The following is a 17039-nucleotide window of genomic DNA, read 5'->3' as shown; positions in this document are numbered from 1 at the left end:
TCAGTTTTTCCTAAAGGGAAAAACCCCATTGCTTGGGGTATTTAAAACCAGCCTGCAGAGAACAGTACGATAGCCCTGCCTGGGATAGGAGTTGGGGCATCGCCCTGCCTGGGATAGGAGTTGGGGCATCGCCCTGCCTGGGATGGGAGTTGGGGCATCGTTTTTAGTTCTGGATCAGATGAGGCTCTGAAATTACATTCAGGTCCAGCAGGGAGCTAGTACATTGCACCATTTCCTCCATCTTCAGCATGAGCGTGGCTGTAACCAGAGCTTCAATTCTCCTCTGTGATGGCCAGACCCAGCGGGCTGGGCACATGGAGCCAAGGGGGCGCGTGGTGCTGCCTGGCATATGAAAACGTGGCAGGATTCCTTCCACCTGGGTAGACTCCAGCGCCTCTCCCAGTTGTATTGACTCTTGCCTGGTCCAAAACTGGTGCTAGAGGAGACACCATTACAGGTCTGGCTGGGACTCTGGTCTCTCTCAGGTGTCAGGCCTGGTACCTTTACCTCTCTCAGCCGTGCGTACCGGGCAGGTCCCAGCGGGTTCCGCTCTCCGCGAGTCCGGGACAGCAGTGAACCAACGGCCGGCTTGAACCAAAGTGTCGTTTCAGCTTCGCAGGAGGAGCAAAGCCGCAGAGGAAAAGGATTTTAAAGCCACAAACAGTCCAGCTGACCTATAAGCTTCCCCGCCCCCCTGCTGTAGCCCCAGCGAACTCACCTAACTCCTTCCGCCTCCTAACAAGGGAGGTCTGGGTCAGCCAGCACTCCCCAGAAGTGGCCGCCTACCTTAGAGAGGGCGTCCCACTTTTTACCCAGCCCGAGTTCTTTGTTCTCTCAGTTCGCAGACTCAGGGCCCTGGGACTCAAAACCCAGTTCAGGGAGCTCAACAGGTGGTCAAGCCGCCTCCCCCCACCCCTCCAGAGTCGCCCATTGTCCTGTAGCAGCCTTCTGGGTGTAGCATGTCTTGTCTACAACCCCTGTGTCCCCTTCTTCTTTGGTGCCCAACAGCCTTGCTGACTGAGCCCCGTCGAGTCACCCAATTAAACTGTATGTTGAGCCATCACAGAGCAGCCCCACAGCTGTCCCAATAGGGTTTTCTTCACCATCATCTTCATTAATTGCAGCTAATTAAATGATGCGGCACACCCACCTCCCTCAGCGCCCTGCTCAGGAGGGCAGAGAGCAGGAGGAATATGAGTCAGTGATGTCTACACCCTCTGTGGAAAGGAGTCAGTGTCATTAGCCTTGTTTCACAGATGGGGAAACTGAGGCACACCACCCACCCTAAGGCCGCCCAGTAAATCAGTGGCAGAGGCAGGCATGGAACCCAGGAGTCCTGATTCCCACGCCCCTGGTCTTACCATTAGTCCCACTCAGCCCATACAGGAAAGCTGCACCAGCTACAGATCAATTAAAAGCTGCCCATGGGTGCCTGGATTTCGCCACTGCCTGCTTGTGTTTGCCAGCCACAGCCACCAGAGGGCAGCATTACCTCAGCAAAGCCTGTGGGGTTTGCAGGCTGGATTGAGGGGGTTTAGCAGGGAGCTGGGGCCTCGCAGAGCAGGTTGGGGAGCTAAAGGGTGGGGGGTCTTGGCTGGGCAGGCAGCAACCATGGTCACAAGCCCCCAACCCTTCCTGAGCCCCAGAGGGATCCTGAAAATCTTTCATGCTGCACCCACTCATTCTTTTGGGGGGGGGCATGGGCATGCATGCACCCCACTAGTGGCCTTGGCAGGGTAGCGTTTTGCAGCCATGCACCTGCTAAGCCGCTGTGGGGAGAACACTGCGTGCTACACCTGCATTGGGATTGAAAAAACAACGAGGCGCCTGGTGGCACCTTAACGCCTAATAGATTTAGTTAGGCCTAAGCGTGCGTGGGTAAAAACCCCCCTTCTTCAGAGGCCTGCGTTGGGCTAATCCCCCCATGTGTGGCGTGTTTTTGCAGGCTGCTAGTCCCCTATGTGGGGTGATCCTTAGTAAACCCCAAACCAGCCCTGACCCTGGCAGGGGGGGGCCCAAACTGGGCTTAACAAAAAAAACCAAACCCCAGTGACGGACAGGCCCTACCTGCCCTTGGCCACCGAGTCCGGCACATCCCAGCCCTTAAGGTGAGCAAGAGTTTCGTCACGCGCCTGGGCTGCGGCTTGCCCCAGTCCTCCCTGGCCCGACCCCGTCTGCAGCCCGTCAGCGACCCGTGCAAAGCCCCGCACGCCCGGTGCCGGGCACACACGCCTGCCGGGATGGTCGCTAGCGAGGTGGCGCGGCAACGCGAGCCGGGCCCACAAAGGAAACTGGGCTCATTTTCCAGCCCGTTCCCTACCCGCAGCCCCACTCAGCCCCAGGCGCTCGTGGCTTTGTGTGTAATGAATGAGCTTTGCTGAGCCCTGGGGAATTCTGCTTGGCTTTCCCTGCAGGCTGCGCATCCCTGGGGCATGTGGGGGGGGGGAATAATGGGGGCCGGCTGCCCCCCACGGCCGCATACCAGGCCTGGAATAGCAGGTCACACAGCAACTCGCCCGCCGAGCCGGGCGACCCCGCCCAGCGGGTGCTGACAGCCCCGGTGCTGACTGATGGCCGGGGGTGCAGGGGCTGGCTGAGCACTGCGCTATATATACCGCGCCGGCAGCTGGGGTGGGGGGCGGGGGCAGCGCTGTGGGGCGTGGGAGGCAAGGGCTGGCGTCGCAGAGGAGAGGGTGGGATTGAGGGGCAGCGGACGCGACGCGCCAGGGCTATGGGGTGGGGTTAAAGGGCATGGGGAGGCGAAGCAGGTGCAGAGAGGCCAGGCCTGGTATAGCTGCGGGGTTGGGGGCCTGAGGCTCAGAATTGAGGGGCATTAGCAGAGCTGGGCGGGGGATGAGCCCCAGGGCTGGACTAGCAGGGGGCAGCTGTAGCTTGGGTTTAGGGGCAGTGGAGGTGGGGCCAGGGGGGCGGGGCTGGGATTGAAGGGCGGGGAGGCAGGACTGGAACAGCAGCTGTGGGTCAACCCGGCTGCAGCAATTCCCCCCCCCCCCACACACACACACACACGAGCAGGGCCCAGGGAGTGGGAGGCAGCAGCCGGCAGGCATCCAGGGACAGTGATTGACACCAGACACTGCTGAGAGGGGCGGGGGGAGAAGGGGCTGGGGGAGAAAAGAGCCAGGGGCTCCCCCCTTGCAGCCAGGAGAACAATGCTGGCCAGGTGCCAGGGCCCGCAGGGAAGAAAGGGAACAAGAACAAGCCCAGTTTGGGCATTTCCCTCCCAGCTGGGCTGGTTGGGGGGTAGAACTGAGCTGGGGGGGGCGGGGCAGGACTCCTGGGTTCTAGTCCTAGTTCTCCGGGGGAGGGAACTGGTGTCTGATGATTACAGCAGAGGACTCAGAAAGAGGATTCCTGGATTCCTGTCTCCATTCTGGGAGGGGAGTTGGGGGGGGGCAAGTTGTGAGAGCTGGGCATGGAACCCAGGAGTCCTGGCTCCCAGCCCCACCCCACAATCCACACGCCCTGCCCAGAGCTGGGCATGGAACCCAGGAGTCCTGGCTCCCAGCCCCCTTCCCGCTCTAACCCATGAGCCCTTCTCCCCCCCGACCCATCCAGAGTCAGGAATGGAACCCAGGAGTCCTGGCTCCCTGGCGACCTCCGCTCTAAGCACTGAACGATGCTGTCCCGCTTTGGCCCAGCAGACACTGCGAGCCCAGAGCTGGGGCCGGCTGCCCGCCCCTCCTGCTGCCGCTGCGCCCCGGAGAACAGGGTTCGCTTTCTCTCCGCCCCCCGGGTGCCCCACAGACGTGCCCTTCCTCGCCGGCTCAGCCCCCGGCTGTGCCCTGGCTGACTGGCAGGATTGTGAAGCCAGCGCACTGGGCCTGATCTCGCCACTGGCCCAGCACCGCACAGCGGGGTCCCCCCCTCTGCTGCCAGCAGAGTTCATTCAGCGTAGGCGGGGGGCGGGGGGGCTATCTCTGCCCATCATGTCTCTTTGTGGGTGGGGGCAACTTCTCTTACAAGATATACGGGGTTATGAGCCAAGTGATCGTAAGAAGAGGGGCTGGAGTCAGGCCGCACGAGGCTGCTGAGGGGGTGGCCTTTCCCCCCCCCCCCCCGTGGGGGATGCCACAGGTGTAGCAAATCTCGAATTCTCAGCTAGGGTGGGGAAACCCAGCTGGCTCCAGAAGGCTGGGAAGGGGCGATGCAGGCGTGTAACGAGTCTGTCGGTCTCAGCTCGGGGGGGGAATTGGAGCTGCTCCCAGGATCAATGTTGTTCTCAGTGGTGGCTCTGAGATCAGAAACAAATGAGGGTTCAGAGCCTAAACTCACCCCCTGATCTGGGCACCCCCGGGATGCTGCTGAGTTCAAGGGAGGGGATACCAGGATCAGGGGTCTACCCAGATCCTAGCAGACACCCCACCACACCAGAAACCAGTAGCGGTGTGGAGTCTTACTAAGCCCCCATGGTGGGGAGGGGCAGCTTGCGTAGGACGTGACTGCTGGCTACACAGAGACATCATCTATCCAGTGTCTTCTTTCAATTCACCCCAGACGCTCAGAAACACACACACACCCCGTAAAACACACATGACCAGCTCATTAAAAATCAAGCACACACACATGCTCCAGACGTGTCAGGAGCGTGTCTACGCTGGATGGGACGGGGTCACTGGTCGCTGGCGTGCTGCTCGAAGGGGGAGGTTTGGCTCTTGGCCGGTAGGAAGCAGGGGTGCAGCTGGCATTGGGGAAATTCGTGGTGTCGTGAGTGAAATTCTGGCGAGTGAATCACCAGCATGGATCAGAACTCATGGTCCAGGTAACCCGCTATCCTGTCTCCCAGGCGGCCAGCGCCCGCGGAAGGTGTGAGAACCCCACAGTTTCAAGTGTGGACTAATCCCCCACCCCACCCCAGGTAGCGTTCTGATCTCTAATAGAGCTCAGTTTAAGCCCTGACACAAGCAATTCAATATCCCTTCTACAACTGTGTCATCATGAATTATAAATCTGGCTCTCCTTGCTATCCATGTAAATGCCCGGTTCCTTTTTAAAATCTGGTTACGTTCTTCGCCTCAACACCATCCAGTGGCAATGAGTTCCCCAGGCCAGTCACCCACTGGGTGCAGAGGTCTTTCCTTTGGTCAGTTTTGAACTTGCCACCTTTTCCTTCCAGGGATTGACGCCAGTCATTTGGTTGATAGGTTTCCCTGGCCAATATCCGGATTGCTTATGAGCTTGGTTCTCTCTGCCTTTGAGGCCGATCCAGGCTGTGGGGGGAGTGGCTGCGTTTGGAGTCGCTGGCTGCCCCCAGAATGCCTGGGAAAAAGAAACGTGGGCCTGTCGGCAGGGTCGTGAGCCGCTCGCAGCCCCTTCCAGGAACGGCGGCCCCATTCCTGGGCAGACAGCGTGACTGGCAGGACAAAGGGAGAGGGGCCGAGAGAGGGAGCCGTCAGAGAGAGGCCCCCGCTCATGGGAACGCGGCCGCGCTGAACTCCTGGGTTCTATTCACGCCTTCTCCAGCTGAACTATTGACCCGCCTGGCCCATCCTCGGCCGCGCCAGGCTGCAGGCTCCTCAGGGCAGGGGCTCTGGCATCGGAAAGCTCTCTCCAGAACGCCCTTCGTCAGGGAGGCACCTTGAGTCACGCCGGCCCGGCCCGGCCCCAGGGCTAAGATTACAAGGTGTCGCAACAGCGTGGCTTGGGACGCCGCCTGCAAGCCTCCCCCGCCGCCACCCCGAGCCTCTCGCCACGCCCGGCCCGGCTGAGCGGCTCCCCCGGTGCACAGGGAGGTGGGCCAGAATCCCCTTGGGGTGGCCACACCACCGCCCCGAGGTCACGGGGAAGGGAGGAGCCCAAGGGAAGCCAGTGGCCCCCCCCCCCCACCGGAGCCAAGGGCAACCTGGCCACCATAGGGCCAGCCCCAGATGTACGGGGCCGGCTAGGAAAGGCCTACCCAAGCTGCGCCTCTCAGCTGCGACTGGAGACCAAGGCTGGGCATTTTTGCCTAAGGGAATGAGGCACCCAGTTCCCATTGACTTGGGTGCCACACTCCCCTAGGCCCAGACCTAAGCCCTCCCCCCAGCTGGCACGGCAGAGCCTTCGGGGGTCAGCCTGGCAGCCATGGGGACGGGGGTGAGAGTCCCCCGAAGCAAGAAGCCCTCAGCCCAACCAGGCTCTAGGGACCCCTCCCCAGTTGTCTGGTTCTCAGATGCCCGGGAACAAGCCCCCCCCCATGCTGCGGACCCCCTGACACCTCCTACACGCCTCCTGTCGCGTCCCCCTCCAGGCTCGTCAGCCAGCCCCATCATTAGGCAGAGAGGAGGGACTGAAAGCTGGCTGCGCCATTTGGCAGCTGTCCCGGCTCGCGGGGGCTCCGGGGGGCTCCCAAGGCCTCTCCCGAGAATCTTGGCCTGGAATCAGAGCCGCCCCAATGCTCGGCGGCAACAGGTCACCAGGGAGGCAGGGCTGGAGCTGGGGCAAGCTGTGACAGAGCCATAGGCCGGAGCCCACAAGGGAGTGACAAGGCTGGTCTTGGAGTCAAAGCCCTGAGCTGGGCAACAGGAGACCTGGGTGACTGTCCCAGCCCCGCTCCTGACTCCATTTGTGCCCTCGGGTGTGTTATTTCCCCTTTCCACAGCCCCCGCCGTGAAGCAGGGCTGATGATACCACCCCAACTTCTGGTTCAGATTACCCAGGATGGGTCCCCACCTTGGGCTCAACCCCAGACTCTGGGGCCCAGCTCCTAAACAATATTTAGCCACCTAACTCCTGTTGAAATCTATCGGAGTGATGCACCTAAATCTCTTTGAGGACCTGAACCCATAACTCCAAAGCTAACCCGCCCCAAACTCAGGGCAATTCAGACCGTAGACAGACAAATCCATTTCTACGGTTCACAGACCGGGCGCTAGATACCCACCGGTACAGTAGGCTGGAGTGGTAGCATTGCAACCAGCGGGAAGCTCTAGCCAAATGCATACAAAGTTTTGACCCCAAAAGGGAGAAAGGACAGAAGTCCACTAGGTTCAGGACGTCGCTATTGCCATTAATTTCTCATGGAAGATGTTGAGATGCTACAGTAGTGGGTGATTGTGTAAAACCATCCTAGCTAGACAGCGAGATACCCCCACAGGATGGGCGGCTGGCTAGATTTCCATAGATTCAAGGGATGGGGAGCAGAGCAGAGCAGAGCTTGGTAAAGTTTTTTTGGTCCCGCAGCAAAGATTTCATTTCCATCAAATACCAGAGGGGAGGCGTGTTAGTCTGGATCTGTAAAAAGCAACAAAGAGTCCTGTGGCACCTTCTAGACTAACAGACGTATTGGAGCATGAGCCTTCAGGAGTGAATACCCACGAAAGCTTATGCTCCGATACATCTGTTACTTTCCATCAAAAACGTTCTTCCAAAGTTTCCAGGTTTCTGGTGCGAGACCAAAGCTCCAGACATTTGGGGGTTTCGGCGCATGGCAAACGAAAGGCGTCTTCCAAAAGCAGAACATTTTCAGGTTGGGGCAGCAATTTCTCTGGTCTCGGTACTCTTGGCCGGAACCAAAACAAGACATTTTTTCTGATCTAACCCAAAACCCAAGAACTTTGGTCGAAAAGGAACATGTCCCTGGGGAAACAAACGTCCATGCTGATGAAAAAAACATTTTTCATTGAAAAAAAGTGTTTTGAAGGAAAATTTTCTCCGGAGGGAAGAGAGTGTGAGTGGAAAGGAGAGCGAGAAAGACAGATAATTCACACCAACTAGCCCTCCCACCGCACTCCTAGGAAGGCTCGGCTTGACTTTTCAGTTTGCCATCTCGCTCTCTCGTGCCGTTTAGCAACACGGGCTGGTGTCTCTGGAAGAGGAAAGCTGCATTGCGGGGAAATGTCTCCTTCTCTAAATGGAGCGCGTGTCACAAATGCCTCTCTCCACAGCCTGTCAGGTCACGAGCTGTGAGACACTTTCCCCATTTAACTGCCTAGCGAGCCGGCCCCGGGCCCATGCCGCTAATTCAGGCAGCTCCAGGGTATTTGAGGAAGGAAGGCTGGGCCTGGGCGCTCTCTCTCTCTCTCTCTCTCTCTCTCTCTCTCTCTCTGTGTGTGTGTGTGTGTGTGTGAGAGAGAGAGAGAGAGAGAGAGAGAGAGAGAGAGAGATGGGCTGACAGGCTCTGCACAGCAGCTGCCATGCAGAGGATGGGCCAAGGGCTCTCCACACAGACAGGCCCTCTTCATCCCACAGAAGCAACGGGAACGGACTGTACCAGCATGGCCCGGGCTTGACTTGACACCCTGATCCGGCGAGGGGCTGGGCTCCTTGCTGAGACCCTGGTCCTTGACAGGCCGGGAGGAGGTGGGAGTGGGTGTCAGAGCCTTTCCCTGGGTTCAAATCCAGCTCAGCCCCTGTGTGACCAGAGCACGGCATGATCTTTGGTGACGGAAATGAAATGAGCGCAGCAGGTCTCAGCCCAGCTCCCACTGCAACAGAAGCCCAAAAACAACCCGTGGGTGCCAACTGGCCGCCTCGCTGGCATTGCTAAAGGACTGGCCTTGTTTTTTCACGATGCTGTTTCACAACACCAGGCCCGATGCTTCCTGGATCCATCATTGCACCACTCATTCCTGGCACCCCTTTCCCTGCCACTCCTAGCTGGCGTTACCTGCTCTTGGTTGCTCCACTCGAGGTCAAGGCACAAGCAGGCAAACGAGTCCAGCAGCAACCAGCTAATGAATGAAGGTGGGTAGAAGGCACCGTGGCATGAAGGTGCTTGGAACCCAGATCCGTTCTGCTCCTCGCGCCGGTCTGCCCAGCATCCACCGGCCACAGAACCTTGAGCCAGTCGCCTTCCATTGTGCCAGCTGGGGGGATGGCTGGAGACGGGCTAACAGCTCCTGGGGATAAAATAAACATTCCTGTTTCTGCAGGGAAATCCCAGCCAGGCTCACTACACCGGGGTAGAGGGGACCGGAGCAGCCAGCATGAGCCCAGCTAAAGCGGCGCGAAGGGCCGTGCTCACATTTGACGCCGAGCGTTGATCGCAACGGCCCTTCGCAGAGCAAATCTGGGCAGAGCTGCTCGGAGGGAGAAACGAGGAGAGAAGATCTCACACACACCGGAGGCAGAGCCTGGATCCACGTCGTGTCACCCTGCCCCTCGTGCTGTCCCCTACCCCAGTGCAAAGGCACTCCGACCTGGTGGGGTTTTCCACGCGCCGTGCACCGGGACCAAGGACTGCACGAGAACCAGATCCAAACCCAAATCCTGGTGCTGGAGGCAGGCGGGTTTGGGCTTCCCTGTCCCAGATAGGGACATTGGGTCAGGTCCTTTGGAGGGGGTGTATATAGCGACAGGGCTCTACCAACTTCAGCGGCGCGACACCTGCTGGGGATCGGGTCAATGGAATGACACCGGCTGCGGATCTCGATCTGAGCTAGGTGGATTCACACCAGCTGGGGATCTGGCCCATGCCGTCTCCCAGATCTCCCACCCCCCACCTTGCGTACTCTCATGTCTGGCTGGGAGCCACCACAGACCCTCGGCTGACCTGACTGGCTGCCACCGCCCAGCACCGCACGGGAATGGGGGCTTGACTCTGATCTCAGTCGCCTGGAGGTCAAGAGAAGGAACGGGTCCATTGTAGGCAATGGAGCCAGGCCAGGGCAAAAGGCAGGGTGCGTGGGAGCAGAATCAGGCCCGGTGGGGTCTAGGACGGTGCCTGCGTGCGCGTGTTTCCTTGCTGTTTGCTGCGCAGGTGGGTGTCGCAGCTGCAGGTGGGACGGATTGCCATGTGGAGGGCTTGTGTCTGGTGCAGAGTTATTTAGGTGGGAGTTTTGTACCCGGGTGTATGTTGGGATGTGTGTGGCTGCAAGGTGTAACCTGCCTTGTGCATTCGACTGGGTGCGCGGCTTTAATCGGGGGAATGTTGGAAGGGGACGGGACAGCATGAGTGTGTGTGAGAGACGTGCTGTGTGTTTCGTTGCGTGAGTCTGGGTGTGCATGTTGTGGCTGTGTATATATAAATACATGTGTGTGTCTTTATTTTTGTGCGGTGGGTCTGTCCAGCCTTATTGTCTACATGTGTGGTTGCGTCTCTCTCGCTGGGTGGCGTGTACGGTGCCTGCGTGCAGCATGTGTGTGTGTTGCACACATTCTGTGTATTGTGCCCCGTGTCAGGCTGGGGACTGATGCATACGCAGTTTTTTGCAACCCTGGGCTTGCTCTGGCTACAGCTCGCCCACCCCTGTCACCAGCCCGGCTCGTCCCCCGCGCACAGGTTGGAAATTCCCCGGGTCCTGCCATGCATGAACATTCCCAGAGCGAGCACACGAGCCACAAGACCTGGGGGCCCTTTGCAGATCAAATTCCCCAGCAACCCTCTCGGAGCCTGCCTGATGAGGCCCCCTCCTTCCCCATCCACCCACAGCCCGGCTACGTTAGCCTGTCATTAACCCACCTCCGCATGCCGACCTGCAGGAGCTGAGCGACTCGCGCCCGAGTTCCGCAGCCAGGCATTTTGCCACGCTGCCGAACTGGGGCAAAGCCCAGCTTCGCAATGGACACATACTCGGGGCATTACTCTCCCAGACACCATCTGCCCCTTGTCACGGGCCGAAAGACAGCAAGGGAAAGCAGAGCCAGGGCAGGACTCCACAGCGAACCCAGGCATCCGGGTCACAGGTGCTAGCCCCTAGCCCTGTGGCCGTAGTGATCTGGTTCTAACACACACCCCAAAGGCAGGTTTGGGGGCATTTTGTTAACGTCGCAATGCAGAGTTGGAGAAGGGACCCAGGTGTCCTGCACCCCGAACACAGGCTCTCAGTGATCCGCCGGGGCTCCGTTCCAGTAAGCACCTTGACAGTTCTCGGAGTGACATTTTTACCGTGACATAGGGCAGAGCTGGGAAGGGAACCCAGGAGTCCTGATTTCTAGCGCTGCGTCCGACTCACAAACCCTTCCTCACCCGTCACAGCATTTAGGTTCAGATCCAACAAACTTCTCACACTCTGGGTGCCCCGCGCAGCATCCAATCCCTCTAGCGATTGGCAGAGTCAGGCCAGGTATCTCACAAGTGTATCCACGAGGCCAGGGCCTTCTCCTCTGAAAGCGAAGGGCAGACATTTCACGCGTTAACCATTCGTGCTCCTGAGAACTCAGAAATAGTTCGAGGTGAGTTTGATTGGAGGGTCCGGGGGAGGGAGGGTGGAATTCTTATTTCAACCCAACTGGTTTGCCCAGCCTTAATTTTGACCCTATCAGATAGATGGCCTGGGTTTAGGGTGGCAGCATGGGCTAGTGGTTAGAACAGCGGTTAGCCAGTCAGGACACCTGGGTTCCAATCTCAAGGTTGGGAAGAAATTTAGCCTACACGTTCAGAGCAAGGGGCTGGGAGTCAGGATTCCTGTGGTCTGTTCCTGGCTTGGCCTTGCTGGGTGCCCATGGACGCAAATTGTAGCATCACCCCGTGCCTCAGTTTCCCCCCGACCGCAGGGCTACATTAGTTAACTAAGTGGTGCAGCTAGTTTGCTTTCCCGGGAGCAAACAGAGGTGTGAGCCATTTTCCCAGCCGCTGCTCAGCAGGTGCCATCTCTTAAGTGCCAAGGGGTGGCTTCAGTTCTTAGGCCAACAGCACCCACCAGGAAATCAGTCTCTTTAAGCAGGCCCTGCTAATAGGTGAACAGCTCATGAATGAGGAGCGGGTTGCGATTTGGGGATGGATGTTTACAAGACCATTTCCCCCGGCCCTCGCAAGCACCATTCCAGACGGGGTTTATTTAAAGCCGATTTGCGCTTCCTGCAGGAGGGCAGCGCTTTTCCCAGGTTAATGAGGAGAGAGGAGACGGGATCATTTACCTGCAGAGAGGGGAGAGAGTCAGAGCCCTGGGATGTTAGCGAGTTCCTGAGCGGGCGAGGAGCTGGGCTGAAAGAGACGCTCTGGGCTGGATCACTTCCAGCAGGGACTGGGATGGGGACCCACAGACTATATGTGTTGAAAGCAGAGCCACGTGGGTCCAAAATGACTGGGTCCCCCTTTAAACGGTGTCCATCCCTCCCCACGCATCAGGCGAGGGAGAGCCTAGAGGAAGATGGGGAAGGCGCTAGAGGGTAAGTGAGAGAGAGGGGTTGCATCCAGCAACTTCCCACAGAGAACTGCCTGATGGTGGATCCACATTGCAGCCTCCCTCCTGCCACACGGGGCACCGCGACCAATCCATTTCAGAGCAAAAGTTAATTAAAACAGCACTCGGTGAGCATCGCACAAAGCAATGATGGACCAGGCCGGGGGCAAAGGGGGGCCGGTCCTGGGACACGGGCGCCTGGGAGAAAGGGGGCTGCTGAAAACCATTCCCATCGAGGCGGGAGAGGACGCGGCCTGGCTTTGTCTGGGAGGGATGAAAGGGGGCGTGGAGGGGCCCCGTTGCCCCTTTCTCCCTCCCTCTCTTAGGGCCGGGAGAGCAGGACTCTGTCTCCCCAGGCTGCTGCGGGGCTAAGGTCACCGGAGGGAGATTAGCTTCAGATTCACCGAAAGGCCCAGTTCGCCCCATGTGAAAAACCCTTTGTCGCCACAAAGGGAGACGCTTCCCCACCCGTAGGGACCAGAGACCCTAGGCCGGGGTCAGGGCATGGGAAGCTGGAAGCTCCTTTACTCTTAGGAGGCAGCTCTGTTGCTCCGAATCACAGAAATGGAGGCAGGGTCCCGTGAACCCTCCAACTCTGTTCTTAAAAACCTCCACTGACTGGGATGCCACACACCTCCCTGGGTGCCTCTCCCAGAGCCGAACTCCTCTGAAGGAGACACCAGGGGAGCTACAGCGAGAAAGTTTTTCCTATAACAATGAACTGAAATCACCCCTGCTGCAGATGAAGACCATTTAGTGGGCATGGAGAACTGATCACGGTCTTCTTTATAAGGGTAGATCTTTGACGGTAGATCTCCATGCCTTAATCACAACAAGATCATCTCTTCTAGCTGCTTTCGATACCCCTTGCTCTTGAGTCTATTCTCAACGGCCCCAACCGGCGCGAAAAAGACAGACCGACTTGCAAAAAGTTTCTGATCTGGGCAGGCGTGTGCGTCACAGGCTGGCTCCGCTGTCCCCACGCTGTGGGTCAGAGAAATGCATTCTGACAACCTTCCCTTTCCAAAGGGTTCAACTCCCAGCCAGTATTAACACAATCAACGACTCAGGAGGAGAAATTCTCCTTTGTGTACCAGGCTGCAGTGATCTCAGTGCCAAGCCTGAGGGCAAAACGACAGCGCACGGTCCAGCGACGCACCCGTGTTAGCAGAAAAACCCGACTTGGGCAGGGATTGGCAGTGCTTTTCTGCATTGCATGGGCCCTGCAAACATCTGCGTCAGAGGTCTGGCCGTCCCTCAGAGACGCATCTGGCCGCTAATTTATGCCCCGTGCACATGCACTGTGGGCCTGATTTTCCCCGGGCTGCAGGAGGCACAACAGGAGTCGCTCCGTCAGCTTCAGTGGGTTTTCGATCAGGCCCTGCATCCCCAGAGTAAAACCCTTGAGCCACTGGAATCACCGGTGAGGCACCTGATTAACACCCGCGTAAGTCAGAGTCAGACCAGGCCCTGTGGTTTCAGATTAACTCTAGCCCCAGAGAAGAAACAAAACATCCTCTCGGTCAGCCCCTCCCCGGGCTCAATGCACACGGCAGCACAGACACATTTTAAAGAGATCCCTTGCAACAGAAACCCACAGACCCAAACCTGTTCCTGCCCAGATCCAGCGCCACATTCTCTGCTACTCATAAGTCTTTGGGGCCCTGCTCAGTGCATTGTCCGTTACCCAGAAGCACCAGCGCCAGAACCAGGGGGTGATGCCCCCCCCTTTAACAAAAGAAACATAAGCGCAGAATTCATGTCCCCAGAGATTTTTGTTCCCCCACAGAATAATAGATTCTGCCGGGGAGGGGTTGCAATTACGCCTTCCGCCCGCCGGGGGCTGGTGTGGTGCCAGAAGAGAGGGCAGCTGGCTCATCGCCGGAGCAGCCAACCGCGGAGAGGGAGGAGACGGGGAGGCCATGGCCCCCCCACTTCTACAAAGGTTCCAGCACCCTTGCCCAGGAGCCCCCAGAAGAAACAGGAGGGGAGTCTTGTTTGCGTCCAGCTGTCCAGTTCATTAGCCTTCAAATGGAAACAGAAAGAACAATTCACAGAGCAAGCCACACCCCAGTCCCCAAAACCCCCTTATCCAACCCGGGAGTCATGAGACGCTGGAGCGGACTTTACAGGCCGAGTTCAGTTACCGCCGAGTCACGCTGAAGTCGGTGGGGTCGCTCGCCCGAGGGTAACTTTTCATGAGCATTTCAGGAATAGCTCTTGGCGTTATTCGCGTCTCCGGTGCGTTTCGTCTGAAGATCTCCAAGTTCTTTCCTCTACACCCTCACCAGATACGAGGATACCCCCTGTCCCACTAAACACAGGCACAAGGAGGCGAAGGAACATGCCCAGGGCAACAAAGAGGAGGGACTAGAACCCTGCAGTTACACACACACACACACACAAAACCCCTCGCCAACCACTAGACCATACTCCCCTTCCAGACCTGGGAATAGACCACGTCCATCCTCCTGATTCCTCAGCCTGCCCGGTCTAACAAATATTTAGATCATGCTCTCAACCCAGATCTTGGCGGGGGGGGGGACAAAACAAAAACCAGGTGTCCTGACTCCCAGTCCCCGCTGCTCTAACTACTAGACAACTCTACCCTCCCAGACCTGGGAAAAGAACCCAGGTGTTCTGGCTCCCAGTCCTTGCACCCATTCCCTCCTCATGTCAAGACAATGGCAGTCAGGAAATCATCTCTAGCTTTATTTTCAGGGAAAGTGCATCTGGCACACACCCTGGGAGCCGGGAGAACCTCCCTGATGTAATCTTTAAAGGGCTGGTTCTTTGTTCTCACCCAGCTTCTCCAGCATAATCTGGCTTTGATCTAACTAAACATGCCTCTGTGCAAAGACAACATGAAGACTGATGCAATTATGCATGGCCATTCCCTCCCTGCTCTGAGCTAAGTACATTTTATTAAGGCAGAATCACCAAGCCACAGAACACACAGAGCCCTCGCCTCCCCATAGGCCCCAACATAAACCTACAAAGCCTTTACTTGAAATGGGCCTGAAATCGCAACATTTCTATCAAAGCTTCCACAGCATGCGGCGGAAGAGGGTGACTGGATCCGCCATTTTGGTTCTATTAGCCCTGGAGACAGAGAACCCCCAGGGCTGAGCTGTGATAAGTATTTGTTATGGGGGGGTCACCAGATGGCGCTGTTTCACATAGTCTTATAAATTCATTTTCTTGGCAGGTGTGTGAGCAAGTTTTTAGTCTTGGAAGAAATGCTACATTGGGGTTAATTCTGTGATGCTGTTTCTTCTAGGGGCAGTTCTTCCACATAGCAAGGTGGTTTGCACTCTGCCTTAATTGCTCTAATTAGAGTCGGTTTGGGGTGCAGCGTTGCTCCCTGGGGTGAGGTTTCTGAAAGAAAGGATTGCCCGAGTGCCGTTTGCAACCACCTCTCTTCCAGTGCTAGGCTATAAAGTCTGAACAAGCAAGTTTCACTAAGCAGATCCCCAGATTCTGCCTCATTAACTTCTCCAACAAGAAACGAAGATGCAAGGCCACCCGCCCCATAGAGCGGCTGCTGCTTGGCAGGGGGGACGACAGTACAACGGGAATTCTTGAGCAGGCAGGCCGCTCATCTGGTTGTGAGCCTGTTTTTCTATGGTTCGGCCCGTGTCCGGTATCACGCCTGGAGGGTGCCATTCTGAAGAGCATGCTACTCCGTCCCCAGCGGCAACACGACCTGGCCTCGCACGACGCGTGCCAGGTTGCTGGAGGGGGTGAGGAGCTCCTCAAAATGGCGTCCTCCTTGCGGCATGACCTTGCACGCACCGGGCTTCATCTCCTGTGTCTGGCAGAGACCTGTGCTCCCGGCTCGGCTCTGCAGATGCTATTAAGAGTCAGCCCGGGAGGCAGTAAAGCTGCTCCAGGAGGGAGTTAGCTGACTCTTTAGGGCCACTGAGGCCTCCAGAGCTTGGACTCTGCAGACTTTCAGTACATCAGTGTGCTGGGAATTAAATCTCCTCCCCAGCTCCCACCCCCAGCAAGGAAAAGTGGAATGCAACCCCCTAGGGCACTGGGGCAAAGAAAGCCCAAGCCGGAGGCTTTACAGGCCGTGCAGCAGCCCTGGGAGGGCGGGTGGAGGAGGCCCAGGCAGGCAACCGGCCTTTCAAAAAGGAAAGCGGTTCCCACCGTGACAAATGGTTTAATTATTTCAGGGGCCGCTTCCGAACGGGAGAGCGTAAATGCGGAACGGGCCCCTGCGAGAGCAAAGGGCAAACCCCTGACAAAGCCGTAGCAGGACAGAGACTGGAGGGTCAGGAAGATGATGCCTTGGGAGCTGGATTCCACAGGGTTTAAAGGGGGGGTGCACACCCCCCTCCCCACGCTGATCTGGAGAGAGGAGGTCGCGTTATTGTTTCACCTGATTGGGCCTGAAACCCACAAGCCTGAAGACCTGGAAGGCCTCAGGGAAGGACGGAGGGAGTTGCCAAGTTTGGCTGGACGTATTCCTGGAGGTTTCATCACATGACATAATCTTTCATTAAAGATTAATCTTTAATTCTTGAAGCCTCCTGGGCAATCCTGGAGGGTTGGCAACTGAGGCAGGGCAGACCCAGCTGTGACCGCTGCAGCTGGCCTCTGAACAGGACAAAGCTGAAGCCCAGTGCTGAGCACTGGGGAGAGGACAGGAGAATCCTGCCCCAGTCCCTAGGCTGAGGGCCCCATTTGGAGGCACTCAGGTTTCCAAGAAGTCTCAGCTCCTGTTTGACATGTGCTTGGAAAACTCCCCTTTAAACTGAAACCGCTGCTCAGTGCGGCTAGGGGGGCTGTCCCCAAATTCTCTGCACTCAGCTGATTCACTAAGATACGCCTGGCACTCTAGACACATGGCACAAACTTTACAGAATTCACAGCCAGACAGAGGATCTCTGTCCAAAAAGCAGAGAGTATCCTCAAATTTAGAATCCCCCCGCCCCTCCCAATCCATAGGATTTGCCATCACTTAGCTCT

Source organism: Mauremys reevesii, linkage group 24 (assembly GCF_016161935.1).
Source record: "Mauremys reevesii isolate NIE-2019 linkage group 24, ASM1616193v1, whole genome shotgun sequence".
Taxonomy (NCBI): Eukaryota; Metazoa; Chordata; order Testudines; family Geoemydidae; genus Mauremys; species Mauremys reevesii.
This window is presented reverse-complemented; position numbering follows the sequence as displayed.